This window comes from Culex quinquefasciatus, chromosome 1, assembly GCF_015732765.1.
Source record: "Culex quinquefasciatus strain JHB chromosome 1, VPISU_Cqui_1.0_pri_paternal, whole genome shotgun sequence".
Classification (NCBI taxonomy): domain Eukaryota; kingdom Metazoa; phylum Arthropoda; class Insecta; order Diptera; family Culicidae; genus Culex; species Culex quinquefasciatus.
This window is the reverse complement of record NC_051861.1, coordinates 70470130-70489197: the sequence shown is the minus strand read 5'-3', so window position 1 is coordinate 70489197 and position 19068 is coordinate 70470130. Positions and strand designations below refer to the sequence as shown.

General features: G+C 39.4%; 1 protein-coding gene across 1 annotated transcript in view; it reads right to left on the bottom strand.

The window, feature by feature from the left end:
* The window catches only part of LOC6048699 (acetylcholine receptor subunit alpha-like), a 282182-nt gene extending 263964 nt beyond the window's left edge, over positions 1-18218 (bottom strand). The window contains 1 exon segment of the mRNA XM_038248068.1: positions 16643-18218. The gene's annotated coding sequence lies outside the window, so the exon portion shown is untranslated.
* Between the last annotated feature and the right edge of the window lie 850 nt (positions 18219-19068).

Below are 19068 nucleotides of genomic sequence, written 5' to 3'. Positions count from 1 at the left end.
TTCAAGTAGTACGAGTGTAAACTTTTTGCCCTCTAACGCAATAAAAAAAATTTGGAAAAAAAATAATTTTGAAAAAATAATATTATTTAAAAGGATAGAGCATCAAAAGTTAACAAAGTATCAGCTCGAATTTTTGCTCAAAAGTTGTTTTGAACGCTGGAATTTAACTAAACAGAATTCGCATACATAACCTCAAAGGGCGGAAATTTCAATCGACATTCTTCGCTCTGTTCTGCTACTCAACACTAGGTGTCGCATGTCGTTTGGCTTTTGAACGGCAATACCTAGTGTTGAGTAGTAGAACGAAACGAATTTTGCAATAGAGTTATCTAACCGGTTTTAAGCCCGCTCTCACGCTCACTAGCACGCCATTTTTTTTTTGCTGGCTGGTACAAAATTTAACCTTAATCTTTTTCGTGTACGAACACGCAATACATGCGCACGTAGATAACAAAGCTAAAACCGAGTAAGAGAACTTTAGTTTACGTTTTTGCGCATAAGTGCAATGGGGAGTGAAACTATTTTAAGGTCTTTTTAAATGAAAATTTATCTTTTGAATTAAAATAAAGTCAAGGGAGGTTAAGAAATAGAAAGTTTTATCGATTGATTTTTTGCGAAGTTGCCTTTTTCATTGAAAATTCTGAGATCCGGATTAAAAAAGCGAATCAATCCAATTAGGATTTTTTAAGCAGGGTTTTGCTTTTATGGTAAAAGATACTTTAAAAAATATGAGTCTACTTGAATAATCTACCTTCTTAATTTATTAGTTAGGTTTTGGTTGAATAGAACTTTTCCTAACTTTTAATCAAATAATGAACAGGTTAAGTCGGTCATCACAAAAATGTTTTCGTTTATATCAACTAGGCTAGTTATTTCTTACCTGTAAATGGTATAATTTAATAGTTATGTCGATTTATTGATTAAATAAAACAATTTCAAGTATCGAACAAATTTACTCGCTGTATTAAAACATCACTCCAAATTTTGACGTTTGATTGCCTATATCTGTATTTTGTATTTTGGTTTTTTGGTGTTTAACACAAAAATTGACATAGGGCTTTAGGAACCTGTTCATATCGGCGAGTCAAAAAATGTCCAAGGCATTCGTGGAAATACAATGTCTCATCCCAGAGAGTTCCGGAGTAACAAACCTTCTTAGCATGGTGCTCCCAACGATTAAAAACCAAATCTCGGGGCGTATATTGGTGTGTCCCCACGCTTCTTCCTCCCCTATCGATTCAGCATCGTGTTGTTGTATGAACACTCCGTGCTCAAACTCAACCCACTTCAACGAATCATGTCTCTGCGATACAACTTCACGCAGTAGGCCTGGTCGCTTTAACGTCTGGGATGTTTCAATGCATTATAATGCAATGACGCACTACTACTCAGGTGTTAATAAATGACAAGAAAAGTGCTAGGCGTAATCTAACCTAAGGCACTCTCCAGGATCCCTTAGAAAGATTGGCTGCGCTAGGGTTTGATTAGATTAGATTAGATTAGTTGATTTTTAATTGAGGATTGGTGAATTGGAGCGATTTATTTTGAATATAATTTTTTCAGATCCATTTATTTATTAAATTGGGTCAAATTTTGAAAAAATAGTAAACAATGTTCAATCGTAATATTTTTTTTAAAATATCATAACCTTTTCTATCCAAATCAAAGTTTTGAGCAAAAATCGCTTTTTGCAGTTTTTTAATTTTAGTGTTTTTGAGGAAAACTATTTTCATTACACTATAATATGACTGTAAAAATTTGTTTCACCAATAATACACTTGAAAATAACAATATCGTTAAACTGAAAGTGATTAAACTAATAATATTTCAAGAGCCCTCTTTGCTAATTTTGATAAAAAAAAACAAGAAAAATTAACTCCCTTAACTCCCTTTGATTTATTCATAATTTGATTTGATATTTTTGATATTTTGATAAAAAAACATGAAAACTAACTCATTCCCTTTGATTTATTCATAATTTGATTTGATAATGCGATTATTTACTTGTAGTGTTTCTACTCGTCACCAGGATGCGGGCACGTTTTCGTCGAATCACCCAATTCTGCAAACTCGCAGGCATATCTGAAAATCTGGCATCCCTGCAGGGTTACTTAAAAGATATTTTCAGTCACAAGGTCGAGAAACGTCAAAACAAACACTCAAGTCGGTCAATCGAAAAATTTGCAAAGCGGATTTTGTTTGAACCAGATTGCCGATTACAGTCGATTACGGTGACGGATACGGAATCGGTGCTGGAGAAATTCATGTATTTGAATCAGTCCAAAACGTTTAAAGTGACTGACGTGGTGGCGAGATGGAGAACGATCGAGTTGGGGACAAATCTTTTGACGCAAAAGCTTATCTTGGAAAGTCTCTCTGTGGAACTAGCGCTGCCCGGACCAAGGTAATGGTAATCTGTGCCCATAGATTGTTATGTTTTGCTCTAATGGTTAGTTCTTAACAGAATGCCTGGCTGCGTAGATCGCTGTCGTCGTTGGGGAATCTTCAAAGCTGTTCAAGACGAAGTTGGTCAATTAAAACTCACCGGCCAAGCTGGACAAGTCCATGGATAGCAGTTGAGCAGATTATATGCCGTAATTAATCCATGATTGTTGATTTCAAAGAACCGATTGTGTTGACAGATCTCTTAGGGATGTAAGTATTGCATTCTTCTTATTATTTATATTCTCTCTATTTGAATGTCTCGCGTTTCTCCCTAGGAGACTGCTGTTTTGCTCAGACTGCCAAAATGCTTTTCCGAATCAATGGAAAGCGGCAGCAGTTCAACTTGATCCAGGGTTGCAATCAATTATGTCCTTGACCATGCAGAAACTTACACAATCATCCGACGTTGAATTGAGGGATGCTTTTGCCAAGAAAGCTCGCGCAACCGTTGCGTGTTATCGAAGCCCCTCAGGACTTAGCTGCGTTCTACAATACGGTCAGTAATAAAATTGGCTACTAGCAACAGCTGGACCTTCCCCAGCTAATGAAGTTCACTAGGAAGCAGCTCTCTAAGAACGTCACCAACGACATGAGTACGATTCCGAAGTCGTTATGCAAAGCATAACTACTTATGTTCAGGTGAGTACATTCCGCATTGTTTTTATCACTTTCTCTTTACAAAAAAATACACATTTAGGGTCAATGTTGCTCCGTTGAAATTACAATTTGGTGTGATTATGAAAAACTTTGTTTTTGGATCAAGGTACAGAAAGATTATTTTCCTGCAGATCAATCTAGACAACCTATTTTGATCGAAAATGAAGTTTAAATTTAATCTTTCTAAACTACGATTTACAAAGGCTTTCAAAAATTACATCAAATTCTAGTTTCAACGGAGCAAAAAAAAATTTGACTTTGGTAAATTTACGTTATTTTCATCGGAAATTTACATGTTTTGGGACATTTTTTGTGTGATAAGTTTACGTCGGATGGCATTTAAATTTCAAATGAATTCAATGTAAATTCGCATCTTTAAAGACGTGCACTTTTGGTACATCATAAATGATGTAAATTTACCGGATTATTTTTTTCTGTGTAGGGCAATAGTAGGCCTTCCAAACCCCATCTGTACCACATCTTCCGTTGCGATCTTCCTCTGGGCGCTCCCACCAAAGGAGGCTTTTTATTATTTTTTATGGATGCGAGCCCATATATATCACTCCTTGTCCTCTATGTGGTGCTTGCTTCCCACATTCTGTTTGTCGGTCGCAGACGATGACAAGCCCGTTGATGTTCTGTTTCTTCTACGCTCTGCCAAGTTCTCCATCATTTGTGCTGCCAATCAACCGTAAACATCAATTTTATAATCACAAAAAATGCGGTGGCTATCCGCTTTCAAGGAAATCCTAGCAGTCACATTTAATGTTGGGACGACACACATGGCTGCACGACTCGCTTTGATTTGCCTAAACGAAATCTAATCCTGTAACGTGTCACTTTAGGTTTATTGGGAAAAATAGGTCCCAAAGCATAACAAAATGCAATACTTTTCTCAATTTTTTGCCTTTCAAGTGCTCTTTCGCTATCTTTTAACATACATATCACCTCAATATATACTTTCGAGTGATCAAAACTACATAAACGAATATTGAAGTACTCGACAAGCATAACATTGAATTACACATCATTATATCTTTCTTATAACTGCATGACGCTTGATGACGTTTCTTCACAGAGATCACTTCAATCATCCCCGCATGGTTACAACCAAGCTACTACTCGACAACGACAAAAGCATCGCTTGGCAAAGAGCAAAGCAAGCTATGAAAGCCATACCCCCCTCACGTTTGAAAATAAACGTGGTTGGGACCAAAACTGTGTGGGCCCGTATAGCGCCCCCCTGTCTATGGTTCGCAATATGCGTGCACGGGCATCAACCCCCTGTCTCCGCACGTCAACACACACAGCTGCCAGCGCACGGCAGCACGGCCTCAGTTCCTGTTCAGCAGTCATCCAGTCTGGTGGCATCTCGGCCACGCTCGGAGTTCTGACCCGTGGGAGCTAGGGTCTACACAATGGCGAATCCTGCCAGGAGAGCGTTTGTTCTTTTCGCTTAGCTCTAGTGTTTTGTTTTTCGTTTTCGGTGCACGCCAAGCGCGTTAAGTGACAGGTGAGTGAAGTAAAAAAAGGAAATCAGTCAGTTGATTTTCGGTTGTGGAGGAGGATCCGGCTGCTCAAAATCGAAATTTTGGTTTGCCTGTCACGCGGAGAGCGTGGACTTTTGGCTGAAATTTTTGATTTCTGCACCATTAGCATGGTTTGTTTTGCTGTGGTGAGAAAAAGAGCGGGAGACTGAAAAAAAGTTGAACTGCGAGAAAGTGAAAAAATTTATGTTGACACTTTTGGAAGTGATGCCAGATTATCAATATCTGTACAATATCTGTGACTTTGTCTGCAGGTCCCAATTTAGTAATTTCATTGACTTTTGCTCATATTTTGAAAAAGTTTGGTCGTGCGTAACCCCAACTTAAAGTTTAAGGAAAAATCAAGAACAAGATGTTCCTTCTGCTTAGTAATTTAAGCTCTCGGTAACTAAATACCGCTAAATACAGAAGATTGGAATGTGGGCTGTGTAAAAAGCGGACGAAGTTTTTTTCCTATCTTTTTCGGGGAAAAGAAGGAAATGGCTTGTAAATGTCACTCATTCCAGAGGTAGAGATGGCTTCACTGGAAGGCCTATGGAAGAGGAGGTTTGTGAATGTTCTATCAAGTCTGACGTAGACTGGCTTGTGGATATCTTCAGTAAGACCTGTGGGGGAAGGATTTGTAAGTGCATGTCTAAGCAACGATTTGAAGAAGACAACAACGGCTTGTGAGCTCTCACTGAAAGGCCCTTACGGCTTGTGAACTCACTGAATAGGCCGCAACGACTTCAACAACGGCTTGTGAGCTCTCACTGAAAGGCCCTTCCGGCTTGTGAACTCACTGAATAGGCCGCAACGATTCTACAACGGCTTGTGAGCTCTCACTGAAAGGCCCTTCCGGCTTGTGAACTCACTGAATAGGCCGCAACGACTTCAACAACGGCTTGTGAGCTCTCACTGAAAGGCCCTTCCGGCTTGTGAACTCACTGAATAGGCCGCAACGACTTCAACAACGGCTTGTGAGCTCTCACTGAAAGGCCCTTCCGGCTTGTGAACTCACTGAATAGGCCGCAACGATTCAGCAACGGCTTGTGAGCTCTCACTGAAAGGTCCTTCCGGCTTGTGAACTCACTGAATAGGCCGCAACGACTTCAACAACGGCTTGTGAGCTCTCACTGACAGGCCCTTCCGGCTTGTGAACTCACTGAATAGGCCGCAACGATTCAGCAACGGCTTGTGAGCTCTCACTGAAAGGCCCTTCCGGCTTGTGAACTCACTGAATAGGCCGCAACGATTCAGCAACGGCTTGTGAGCTCTCACTGAAAGGCCCTTCCGGCTTGTGAACTCACTGAATAGGCCGCAACGATTCAGCAACGGCTTGTGAGCTCTCACTGAAAGGCCCTTCCGGCTTGTGAACTCACTGAATAGGCCGCAACGACTTCAACAACGGCTTGTGAGCTCTCACTGAAAGGCCCTTCCGGCTTGTGAACTCACTGAATAGGCCGCAACGACTTCAACAACGGCTTGTGAGCTCTCACTGAAAGGCCCTTCCGGCTTGTGAACTCACTGAATAGGCCACAACGATTCAGCAACGGCTTGTGAGCTCTCACTGAAAGGCCCTTCCGGCTTGTGAACTCACTGAATAGGCCACAACGATTCAGCAACGGCTTGTGAGCTCTCACTGAAAGGCCCTTCCGGCTTGTGAACTCACTGAATAGGCCGCAACGACTTCAACAACGGCTTGTGAGCTCTCACTGAAAGGCCCTTCCGGCTTGTGAACTCACTGAATAGGCCGCAACGACTTCAACAACGGCTTGTGAGCTCTCACTGAAAGGCCCTTCCGGCTTGTGAACTCACTAAATAGGCCACAACGACTGGTGAACACTCACTGAAAGGCCTGTCTGGCTTGTGAGCTCAACGGAAGACATCAACGGCTTGTGATCTCTCACTGAAAGGCCTTTCTGGCTTGTGATCTCACTGAAAGGCCGCAACGACTGGTGAACACTCGCTGGCTCATGCCTGGTAAAGGTAAGGAAAGAGTTAAAATAGAAAAAGTGGGGAGGTACAAATGTGTATGGCACCATAGCGAACAATTGGATGAAGGAGAGAAGAAAGAAATGGTTTTGTAAAAATGTGTTGGGAAATACATCAAAAGAAAGGATAATCGATAATAATCAAAATAAAAAAAAAAACAATTTGCGAGCAGCTTCTTTCTCTTTCATCGGACGGTCGTGTTCATCGTGGTGGCTGCAAGGGTGTCGGATACAATTTAGCGCCTCCACAATGATTTGAATATTATATCCTTGTCTCGAATCTAAAGCTGTCAGTTTTCAGCAGGAAGGTACTCTCAAATGAGAAGCACCAGCGTTGCTGTATTTTTTTCTAGAGAAGGGGGGAGATGTGTGGGCCCGTATAGCGCCCCCCTGTCTATGGTTCGCAATATGCGTGCACGGGCATCAACCAAGGGGATGAAGTAAGAAGAAGATTCACAACTCCGCATACTTTATTGCAAGATGCTTTAGGTAAACACCGAATATTTGGTTGAAATTTTAAATAAACAAAAAGTGCTATAAATCTTTTTATTTTATCGGTTTTCGATAAGAAACCGATTAATTGAATCATTTTATAGGAGATAGACTATTTTTCTTAGCTCCAAAATATATTTTTTGCTGAAAAAATATTTTTGTTGCAAAATTGTCTTGCCTAATTTGTGTTCACCAATATCAGTGTCTTGAGTTTGTTTATCTTTTGCTCTTTGGTCTGACAGGGGGATTGGCAGCCAAACCCGCTTTGGTCTGACAGTTTTGGTCTGTCAGCTTTATGCTGGATTTTGGTCTGACAACGCGGGGGATTGGCAGCCACACCCCCTTGGCATCAACCCCCTGTCTCCGCACGTCAACACACACAGCTGCCAGCGCACGGCAGCACGGCCTCAGTTCCTGTTCAGCAGTCATCCAGTCTGGTGGCATCTCGGCCACGCTCGGAGTTCTGACCCGTGGGAGCTAGGGTCTACACAAAAACCAAAACCCAGCAGGCGAAGAGAGAGCAGCAGCGTGTCGTCCATATGCAAGCCGGCCAAGCAGCAGTCGCATTACAGTAGAAGCCAGCGTTTTTGTCGAGCAGCAAAGATGGTTACTTTATTTCACTTTGTGCATATTTTAACCATCATTGCACTGAGCTCTTTTCACAAAAGGGATCTTGCGAAATATTGTCTCCCTCGCTCGACCCCGAGCCGACCCATTTTCTTGCTGTATTCACGGCACAAGTGCAATTTAAATGTATTCACTATATGGAGGGCAAACATTTATGATTATGACAAAATTTAATTTGTCCTGATAATGTGAATAGAACAGCTCTGCAACTACATATTTTAAACGGAATTGAAGTATTAAATACCTCAACAAAAAGTGTACAACCAATGTTGTATAAAAAGTATTGCCAAAATAAAAGTATATATTTTTAAAAACCAACACAATGGATAGAAATAGGGTATTTTAACCATTAGGGGACCCCCTAGTAGAGCCGAAGCACATTTTTCACATTTTTTTTAATATTTTAGGCACTTTTTCATAACCCTTTGTACAAAACAATGAAATCTGAAGTCTTTTGGACAATTTTGACTAATTGTTTCATCAGTTTTTTTTTGTTTTTGAGCAGAAAAACAGCCATTTGAAAAAAAGATTTGGTGGAAGTGGACCCGGGTCCATAATCCGATTGTGATTTTTGATGTTTTGATGCATGGTGTAGGTCTAATAATAGATATGAAAAATAAAAGATGGATTTTGCTCACTTTTCATCATAAACAAATATGTTTTGTTGAAAAAAAAATTGACTTTAAACAGCAAAAAACCTAACAGACATTCAAACACATTTATTTCCAAAAAAGATCAGAGAAAACGTTTCAAAAACTACTGTTAAAATAAAAATAATTAAAAAAAGTAATTTTATGCAAATTTTACCATATAAATTTCATAAATGGTTGACCAAAACTAAACAATAGATTTGTTTACAGTTGCTGATAAAACCAGACACGTTTATTTTAAAAAAATGGTTTGTTATTGATTAATTATTATAAAATATCATTTCAAACTGCAACGATGATGCTTCAGTTAAGTACAATTTATTAAAGTTTTGATTAATTATAAATTCTTACGGCTTCAGCATTGCTGGTACGTTTAACATGAAAACAGCTATATTTATACTCATAATTGAAAAAAAATATGCGTTTAAGTTGAGAACAACAAGCGTTTATTGTATGTTTAAGAGAAACTTTTGCTTAAATACACAGTTTTCTTCATTTTTGAAGGTTAAATTAACTGGGGTCCATTTTTGGAAAACTTTGGTTTTTCGGTGTCCTATATTGGACCCCCCTGATTTTTGCTCGAAAATGAGCAGTTCTTCGCTTTATTTTAGTAAAATTCGACGTGCTGAAGTTAAATAATCAGTCAAAAAATGATTGGATAGTTAATTCAATAATAAAATATAAATACTGTTTGTTGTGAAAATGCTAGTGGCCATGGATGATTTCAGATGTCGAACTCAAAACACTTATTTTGGAGAAAAGGACGACCTAATGTCAGTCAACATTTCAAATGATGCTTAACATGCCAAATAAAAGATTTGCAGACAACAACACGCTTGAAATTGTGATTTTATTGCATTTTTCATGAAAACTCCTTCAGAGAGTCCACTATAGGAAGGGGCCCACTAATGGATAACGTAACCTACGCTCAGACCCCGATGGTTTGACATCAACTTTTGTCAAACGAACTTTTTACACCCCTTTTAAACGGAGTTCACACACACTACCAACGGTTCTCTTGTTAGTGTACGTGAGCGCCGTGTAAAAAGTGAAAGTTCGTCACTTCAGGTTTGAATACGCGTGACATTGCATGTTATAAGTATAGGAAAAGCGTGACAATGGGGGGGGGGGGAGGAGGGTAAATTTTGGCTGATTTTAGCGTTACGTACTTTATGGATGAAGCCTATGTTGCAAAGGCTTGTTGTAATACACAGTGCTGTTGCAACGGTATGCAACAGTAAACACTTAACTGGCTGCATGCTGACGGTATATAATACAGCACAGATTTGAAATTTTGTCTACAATTTCATCATTTTGTGGTAAAGTTTCCTGCATATGTGGAACGGTTTTTAATTAATTTAACTTCTAAATTCTTTAATATTTAGAGGGCATCTTAATGAAAGGAGAGGGGGGTTATCTTTAAAAGTATAGATAAATGCGATTGAAATTTTATATATATTAGGGTGTTTCATCCAAACAAAAAAGTTCTCAGAATCAGGCAAACCGAGGTTCCCCTTGTAGTGCACTATGGTACATTGGGTGGCCAAGTTTCAAAAAAGTGACCTTCTCCAAATATTTTTTGGTATTTTTTTCTCGAAAGTAAACATTCTAACTAAGAAAAATCCAAATTTTCAAAGCTCTAAGTTTGTTCATTACGGAGATACGCAAGCTGAAAGTCAAAAAATGGAGTAAAAAACAAGCGTTTTTCGTAAAAAAGGCTGATTGTTAAATTTTAACATAGCTCAGCCATTTTAAATGTTTTATTAGGACAAATATACATCGTTGGAAAGGTAATGAGATAAGCTTTGAAACTATTAATAGATAAAATGTTGTTTCCAAACCAAAAACTGAAGTTTTCATCGAATAATTGGAGCATTTTTTTTGACAAATCATATTTTTTTGTGTTTGTTAATCGAGTACTTTTTTTGCTAACCGATGCTAAACATGAAACTAAGATCACTTGAAAGATTGGATTATAATCTAAAAATAATAATTGAATAATTGTAAAGATGCAAAAATAGCATAAGGCAAATCGAGCCTAACCTTACTCCAGTAAGGTAGGTGAATATTCCTAGCATGTATGCTGCGAAGTGCGAAATTCAGCCTTAATAAAAAAAAAAATCCAACATTGCTGAAATTTCCAGCCTGTGATTTTTTGCGTTTTCGGAGATATGCCATTTTGAACATTTACGTTTTATCAAAATTTGCTGCAATCTACATATGCGCCCGTTTATTTCACTTGCTTTGCTACCTACTTCGTGGGCATCGTCGCTTCAAAAATCAATACCTGGTTTCAAGAAGTTCGAAATGACTTTATTGGAATTTTCTGTTGCCTACATTTAAAATTGAGTACCTTAGTCAAAATAAGGTATTCGTACCGAAGTTTCTCAAGCGAAACTGGAGAATCTCAGTTTGATACCGAAAAAAGTATTCAGCAAAATGTTGACTTAGCATGATGAATTTCTGCGATCAATCCATGAAACTAATCCACATTTAAGTTCTATGTTGGTTAGTACAAAACATCATAAAAAGTACCTTTAACATATCCTGAAGCTGTCACAAACTCTATAATCAAATGAATTTTAAGAATATGGTTTGTATTTTATCGTTTTACTTCATAATTAATATTGTGGATAAAATTATTTTTTCTGTTATTTGATTTAATAATTAAAATATTCGCACCGTCTGACATGGGGCGTCGTAATTTTCACCTAGCCGTCATAGCACACTAAGGACAATGCGTACATTTGAAGGGTTAATTGCTGATTCTGGGGACACCGGACGTCGATCCAATGCGCACCTTGGGGACAGAATGGACAACCCTAACTCCTTCTGGAATTTGTTCATTGGACCATCCCCTACAAACCTGTCTTTATTCCTAGTAAATCCATGTTGTCCCCAGACCTGTAGGAACGATTGAACGAATAGCACAAAAATCCCATAGTAATTTACATGTAAACTTTAAACCGGACAGGCCAATTCTCAACCAAATGGGCTGATATTTGGCATGAGAGTCCCTATGGGTATCCTCTACTAGGGGAACCTCGGTTTGCCTGATTCTGAGAACTTTTTTGTTTGGATGAAACACCCTAATATATATAGTGCATGCTCTGCCACGTGGTCGCCGCCTGATATGGGGCGTTGTGGTTTACAAAAAGCCGTCATAGCATACTAAAGAAATGCGATGCTTTTGAAGGGTGAATTGCTGATGCTCCCTCCCCAATCCCCGGCTTTGGTTCTAACTACTATTCAAAAGAAAAATCATAGATGAGAAAAGGTCAATGCGGATGGAGAGCAAATCGAGCTAAGTATCCCCTCACAAAGACTGGTAGTAAGTGTGAACAAAGCAATGAAAATATATAGAGAAATTCAGTAAGAAAAATTTAAAGATACCTAGTATGTCAATGCGGATGAATCGATGATCCCCTCACAAGGACATAAATAGGACAGGTGGTAGGGAGAGCATGAATCTGTGATTGAGTTTCTGATATAAAATAAAAAGGAACATGCTCACCGGCTTCAAAATCATCTTCGTGCTAATCGTGCTTGAATCCGAGCAGCAAGTCCAACTTCCAGCAGCCCGGCGACCGAATGCATCCACGATCGCTTCAATTGTCGATTGACAAGATCCTCAAGAAACTCCTTTTAAAGACTTGACTCATTTGGCCAAGCTGTTGCATTCCTTGGTCCTTGTTCAGCGTCTGGTCGCGAGTCCACCCGTCCGGATCTTTGGCCACGTGCAGCAGCTTGCAACGCGAACCTTTGAAGCAACCCTCGGCAACGGTTCGTAGTGCGGACAAATCTGGCACGTAACACATCGTGGCCTTCATGGCGTTCATTGTGCCAGTGCTTCTTCCACGTCACTGCCCTGCCCAGGTTCCAAAATCGAGCTTCTTATAAATCCACAGGAACCACCATCGCAACTGCTGAAACCAATGGCTCAATCCAAAAATCCGCGTTGATTCAAATACTTTTGAAAACTTTTGTCTTAAAAACTGATCGTAGAGAAAAAAAGAGGTTAGAAAAAAACACATCTGCCCACACGCCCGGCTTACTGCGATCACTACGACAGTCAAGGAAAGGATGGTTGAAAAAAATCTTAAAAATATTTTAGAAACGGAACTTTTTGTGAAAGAACTGCTCATGTTTGAAAGAATGGAAAACTCACAAAAACATTGTAACAATCAAGAAAAGGTTGATTTTAAAAATAAAATAAAAACTAAAAAAATATTTCAAAGGTCATATTATAAAGAATAGAAAAATTCACAAATCATTAAGACAGTCATAAATAGTAAGTTGGAAAAATAAACTTAAAAAAATAGAAATTAATTTTTTGAAAAGAAATGCTCATGTTTGAGAAAATGGAAAAAAGCACCTTTTGTCCATTCGACCTTAGGTCCTTCAACCTTTTGTCGCACATCCGACACAGAGAGAGGGACATTGAATAACAATTGAACACTAAGATTTTTTACGTCCGCCGCAAGACCTCAGGATTGTTAGTCCAGCGCACGGTCCGATTGATCCGGACAGGCAGACTTTACCTTTAGTGGTGAATTCAAATTCAAAACTTAATTCAAAGAACAAGGTGGTTCGCATCCGTATTCCTGTTGGGCAGACTAAATCAAAGTTTACCCTTATCACAAATGACAACGATATTTCCATATCATCAGGATAAGATACAAATGGGGTTTGACAAGCACAAGCAGCCAAGTACCAAATTGTGAAATTTATGAAAATAAGTTACTCGAGTCAAGTATCATGAATATCACATGAGTGTCCCAGATAAAGTCCCGATTTCGTGTGTTTTGCTCTATCCAAAAGAGGATAAAAAAATCCGGAGTAATACAAGCACGATCTGCGAGAGAAGTGTGTGAGGGTATGAAAAATTAATACAATCATAAAATAAGAAAAACGTCACGTTCCGCCACACTAACAGCACGGTCGGATTGTGGCGACCTCTGTCGAGATGTCGGACTATGACAATGATCGGAACAACGGATCTGTATGTTCCGAGAGAGGTGAAAAATCGAGTGAATGTGGTAGTAAGAAAAGATCTGCCTATAAACGGGCCCACGACCGCTGATGTAAATGTGTGTCCACATCAATTTGGTGAATAAATAATAACGAGTGTGCAAAGTGGAGTTCAGATAGAGGACAATCCCACCAGCAACCGGAAGTGAGTGGCCAGGACGAGAAGTGAAGTGAAGTGCGGGTATGGTCGAGTGTTTTAATATGCTCATCTGTGGAATAAGTTTCGGCGCGATGAACAAGCTGCTGGTGATGGTGGCGGCACAAGTACCCCAGTCCTTTTGGGACATTCAAGTATCGAAGATGCCAGGCATAAGTATGAGCAGCTATCTCACTTTCTCTTGATGCTTGTCCTCCTTGCTTTTACTTGACGAGCCCGGCGAAAGGAAAATCTTGTTCCGGAAAAGAGCGTGTAAACATCGATTCTTGTCAAACAACTTTGAAGGTAATGTGAAGCAAAAGGCTTTTATCCGAGGCCTTCTGCCGTCGTACTTGACGAGCTACATTTTTTATCCAAAGAAAACGCCTCTTTAGCAGCGCCTGTATGAGGGTGTGTGTGTGTGTGTGTGCAAGGAGTAAAAGCACTTATGTACATGCTATACAATATATTTACATCATTTCCACTTCTTTTCTCCCCTGCCAGGATGCTTTTAGCGTGTCATAGAAAGATGTATACGTTGTAAAAACCAGAATTGAGTATATCAGCGAGGTTACGTGTTGTTTTGACCGACGATATTTTTCCTATAAACTTTTATCTAGAAAGTTATTTATCTGTTTTATAATTTCATCATGACCAACCATGCATCCCCTCGGTGGTACACAATTATGTTAGTATCGGAAAACATATAAATTTGAAATTTGTTATGGCCTTACGAAGCAAAAGGATAAAACTTTAAAAGTTGTTTTGCTGTTAGGCAAATGAATTTTGCCCATTTTTGATTTTACGAGTTGTGTACGAGCTCACGAGGTATGCCAAGAAGCTGTTGAAAAAAAATGTTTGTTTTTTGATAACTACCGTACCCTACAGCTTGGGCTTTCTCAACCCATAAAAAGCAAGACATAGCTTAATGGGAAGTAAGCAAGCAAATTTCTATCGATAACTTCGCAAAACAATTTGTTTGAATCTAGTGAGAAATAACAAACTGGACGGAATTAGGAACGAGTTCCTAACCTGTCAACCCTACAAGAATTTCCTCGATAAGGGCTCGTGCATAAACCACGCATCATACAAAAAGTTGAAATTTTGCATGGAGAAAAATTTCAAATTTAACGACCACATGGTTTATGCACGATCCTAAAACGCAAATAAAAGTTTAAAGAAATCAAGTCAACCAAACGCAAATAGGGACAACAGGTACGTGAATCCAGATGCGTAACGTTTACACGAGTTTTTAGTTTGGTGACGTCTAATATGTACCGAAACATAAATAGGATTTACCTTTCAGCGCATAAAGAAACCTTTTCCAAAGCAAGTGAAATCATTCGTGCCCTCCATCACGAAACGAGTGAGGATTTGGGGCTTCACTCAATGGCAATTTATTCTACTGCAATCGTACGCACGAAGAGGCACAATTTACATATTCGCTCGCGGGAATGAAAACGGAGAAATAGGAAAAGTGTAGCAAATATGGATCACATAGTTTGTTTATACGTATAACCATTTCACGGCCCGATGGAAAACATAAGTAATCCTTAGTTTCAAATTTAAACATTTAACTAAAGAGCTGAACATGTGTTCGAAATCTTGAGTTATTTCGAAATAGTCCTATAAGCTATGGGATTTTCTTTGTTTATAAGACCTTTTCTAAAAAAAGCAAACCTTTATTTTAATGACCCCCGGGTCTTTTGTGGTCTCTATTGCAAGTTTCTGCTCATTTCTGGGCGTTCGAAAGTTATGTGTGGTGAGTCACTCAAAACCTCCTTTACGCAAATGGACCGACGCGACGTATTACTTCCCCATCTGATAGAAGGTCAGGAGGATAAGGCGGGAATCGAACCAACGCCCCATAGCAACTTAGGGATCGGCAGCCGAAGCCGCTAACCACCGCGCCACGAGGCCCTCCTGAGCCAAGATCTTTTCTAATAAACTCTAAAAATCATCTTGCAATAGAATCGTATCCAAAGAAATCTTACTAAAAACACAGAGAGCTTTTATTGCAAAATTTCAATGGGGACGCATGATGATACACGGTTAATAGTAATGTATGCTGCGTTTCCATCGTCCAGCTTCGAGTAAGAGTTTTTAACTATTTCAATTCTTTATTTTATTTTGGAAGCACATTAAGTGAAATTTTTGTTGAGTTATGATCGCAATCCTTTCAACAGAAATAACCAAACAATAGATAACCATAATTCCAATTAAACATTTGATTTTAAATTCGGACAAACGATTAAAAACTTACAAAGAAATTGATGACATTTTTAAAAACTGTATTTAGATTAAAAATTAAAGAGTAATGCTAAGAACAAGCTTATCAATTGAACGCAGTGGTGGACGCAGGACTTTGCGGCTGTCATCATAGTCTGCCTGTCATAGACCATTGAACAAAGCAACCTCTGTAGATCGAACAGATAATCTAATTCTCAGCAAAACGTTCAAATCCTGAATCTTGATAACATGCATTCGATTCTTTGAAAAAAAAATTCCGAAATTTGTCTTTTAAATGTACCGTCAGCTTGACGAGTCAATGTATTGAAATTATTTATTCAACAATAAACAATACTATACACAATTTTTCTAACATTGTAGATATTTATTCTATTGTACAGTTTTTTTTCATGGTTATAATTTGGACACGCTAAAATTAATTGGCATTTAAAAGTGTTCAACTAATTCGTGATTTAATATCAAAGTAAAGTTTTGTCATTATTTAGAGTCCCAAACTCCATCACTTAGTATAAGGATTTTTGCAAGTGAGAGCTTTTTAAGTTTTTTACTCGTATTTTGCTTTAGATTTAATAGTGTAAAAAAATAGTATATATTAAAAATAAACCGAACAGTAACTACAATGGTTTTCACGTTCAATCAAAACATTGGGATTATATAATTCTATGACTATTTCATTGTGAAATCAAAGCCAATCTAAACCACCAAGAGACTGTTTGAATATTTGTGATCATATCAGAACTGACTTGCTGACCATCAACAGTATTTTTTTTATTTATTTGATCACAATAATTTATTTCGTTTTGATGGAGATACTCCGCTTCACTTTCAACTTACCTTATAAATGATCAAAATGTGCTGCTCTTTCGATGTCGAATCTTTTTTCAAATGTATCCGCTATCAAAATCACATTCCAATTTATTCGGACACAATAGCTAACACCGTACAATCACAAACAGCTAATTATCAAATCCTAAATCGCTCGTTCAACTTCCCCAGTTGCACTTTTCACTATCCGTTCGCGACAAAAACTAGTTTTCAAAATATCTATTTGGCCAGGACTGCACTACCAAACCGTGTATAGGACATTCACCGAACACTGGAGCACCCGCAAGTAGCACAAAAAATGGTTCTCCGACCCCCACTGACGTCTCTCGGAACACGCGTTTGCTGTTTCAGTCTTGCCTCAGCAGCAATGTGCAGACGACTTCTTTCTGGAAAATGGGTTCCCACCCTGCTGCTGAAGGACCCTCACACACATCCCCAGTTTCGCGTCACACTTTGGTGGAAAACGATTTTTCACTGCAGAACTCTTGTGGCCACTTGCGTGCTAAATTTTCCTTTTCGCAACCACTGCTTCAGTGCTTTTTCCATACTATTCTCTCTTCTCTTTGTTTTTTTTTTTTTATTTTTGATATTATAATACTTCTTGCTATTCACATTTAACAGCACACAAAAACGCGCTCATACCCACACTCCATTGATGGTGGAAAACCCTCGCGAGTCATGCAATCTCAGACCAAAAACACTTGCAGACGGCGAAGGTAGTTATTGCTATCTGGTAGTGCTTTTCTTCCGGCTTTAAACAATTTTTAATACCCACGTAATGAGACCCAAACACGCAATCTCCTTTAGAGTTCAGCAACTTTTGCTTACGGCTTCCGCCCTTGTAGAACGATAAAGCTTTTACGCCTTTTTACCCCCTTCTACTAGGAATGTCTTACCCAATAAGGGAGTCAAAGGCTCCCAACTTATACCGTAGGTGTCCATGAAAAGTACAACGGTACTGAAACTGAGAAGATGGTCTAGTTTTTTGCACACGACTGGCTGCGGCAAGGATCACGAACCAACTGATTTACACACGACCGATTTCGGGCAGACATTCGGGCGCGCTCCAATTCTCTAGCCAAGACACCAACACACACAGTGCGCACTTTCGAACACCCTCAGTGGCACCACACACAGACACCCATCCAAATACAGCTGGTTCACAGGATGGTGAGGGGTGGATGCTGAATCGTTCCGATATATTTTGCTCCCCTACCCTGCTTGTTCTTTTTTCCTGTGTGTCACTAGTCGTAAGAAATATTGTTTTCGACAATTGATCTTTGCGTTGTGTGGGTGCGTCAAAACCTGTCTTTTGATACTACGTAACCTTGACTTGAGAAATTTTCAACTTTAACACCATGCATCAACTTCCACAGTTCGCACTTTACACCTAAATCACCATCTAACCAATCGGCAGCATCACGACACTAATTACACCAGTATCAAATCTAGAACGCTCAAACGCACCCACCCTCAAATACAGTTCACACAAAAGGTCCTTTCCATGCGGCGGTGACACCAGGGACAGAGCAAAGACTCGTGCCGACGTCGTCGCCAGTGCCAAACTCACTCAATCCTTGCTGTTCAAACGCTGCACTGAAGCTTAGCGCAACGTCCAGCAGCTCTCACCGCTCCGCTCCGGATTTCGCGAATGAACTTTCGAACATCGGGGTTGTAGAGCCGGAAGGAGTCGCGTGGCCACCCCGAGGACCGAGACCCACGTGTGCGAAGCTGCGCATGCCCAAAAGCCCATCCCATAGGCAGTGTGTTTGTTTTGGCTGGTTGTGTCCTGCCACTGATAAGGTTTCGCCAGCGTCGGGAAAAGGACTTTTCTTATCACAAAATGAACACACTGCTACATCACCGGTGTCGGTGGCGTTCATCCGAGCACAACGGGATCGAAATTTGCTGAGTTCACTCGCGCACTATCGCGGCCAGCTTGCTGAGATTTCCGCTTTAAACGAGAGAGCGAATCCTGCAAGATGCTGCATGCGTCCTTCACCCAATTTTTAATGTGATGATGTACATTCAGTAGCATGTAACATTGACCGACAAAGCAAGTGTTTGGATCGGGAAAACTCGCACTTGAAAGTACATCAAAACAGAACTTAATTTCTAAATATGAACTAAGTAAAATATGACGATATGAAACGATTAGAGCCACACTTTGTGAGCGGTCCTAAAGCCATTGTAGATCACTAATCATCAAATTAACATCTTTTGATTTGTTTGTAATTGGTATTGGAGTCGTAATCAAAATCAAAGATAAGAGTTGATACTTTAAGGAGAACCTAAAGAGACGCTTAGGTAAGTTTACACTTACTTTATTTTATTCATCGAGAATCGAGACTAATGGGATGAACTGGGACAGATATATGAGGCCTGCTTTTGCAAAAACAAATGCAATGGTCTCTGTTGGGACCAAGGTTGCCAGA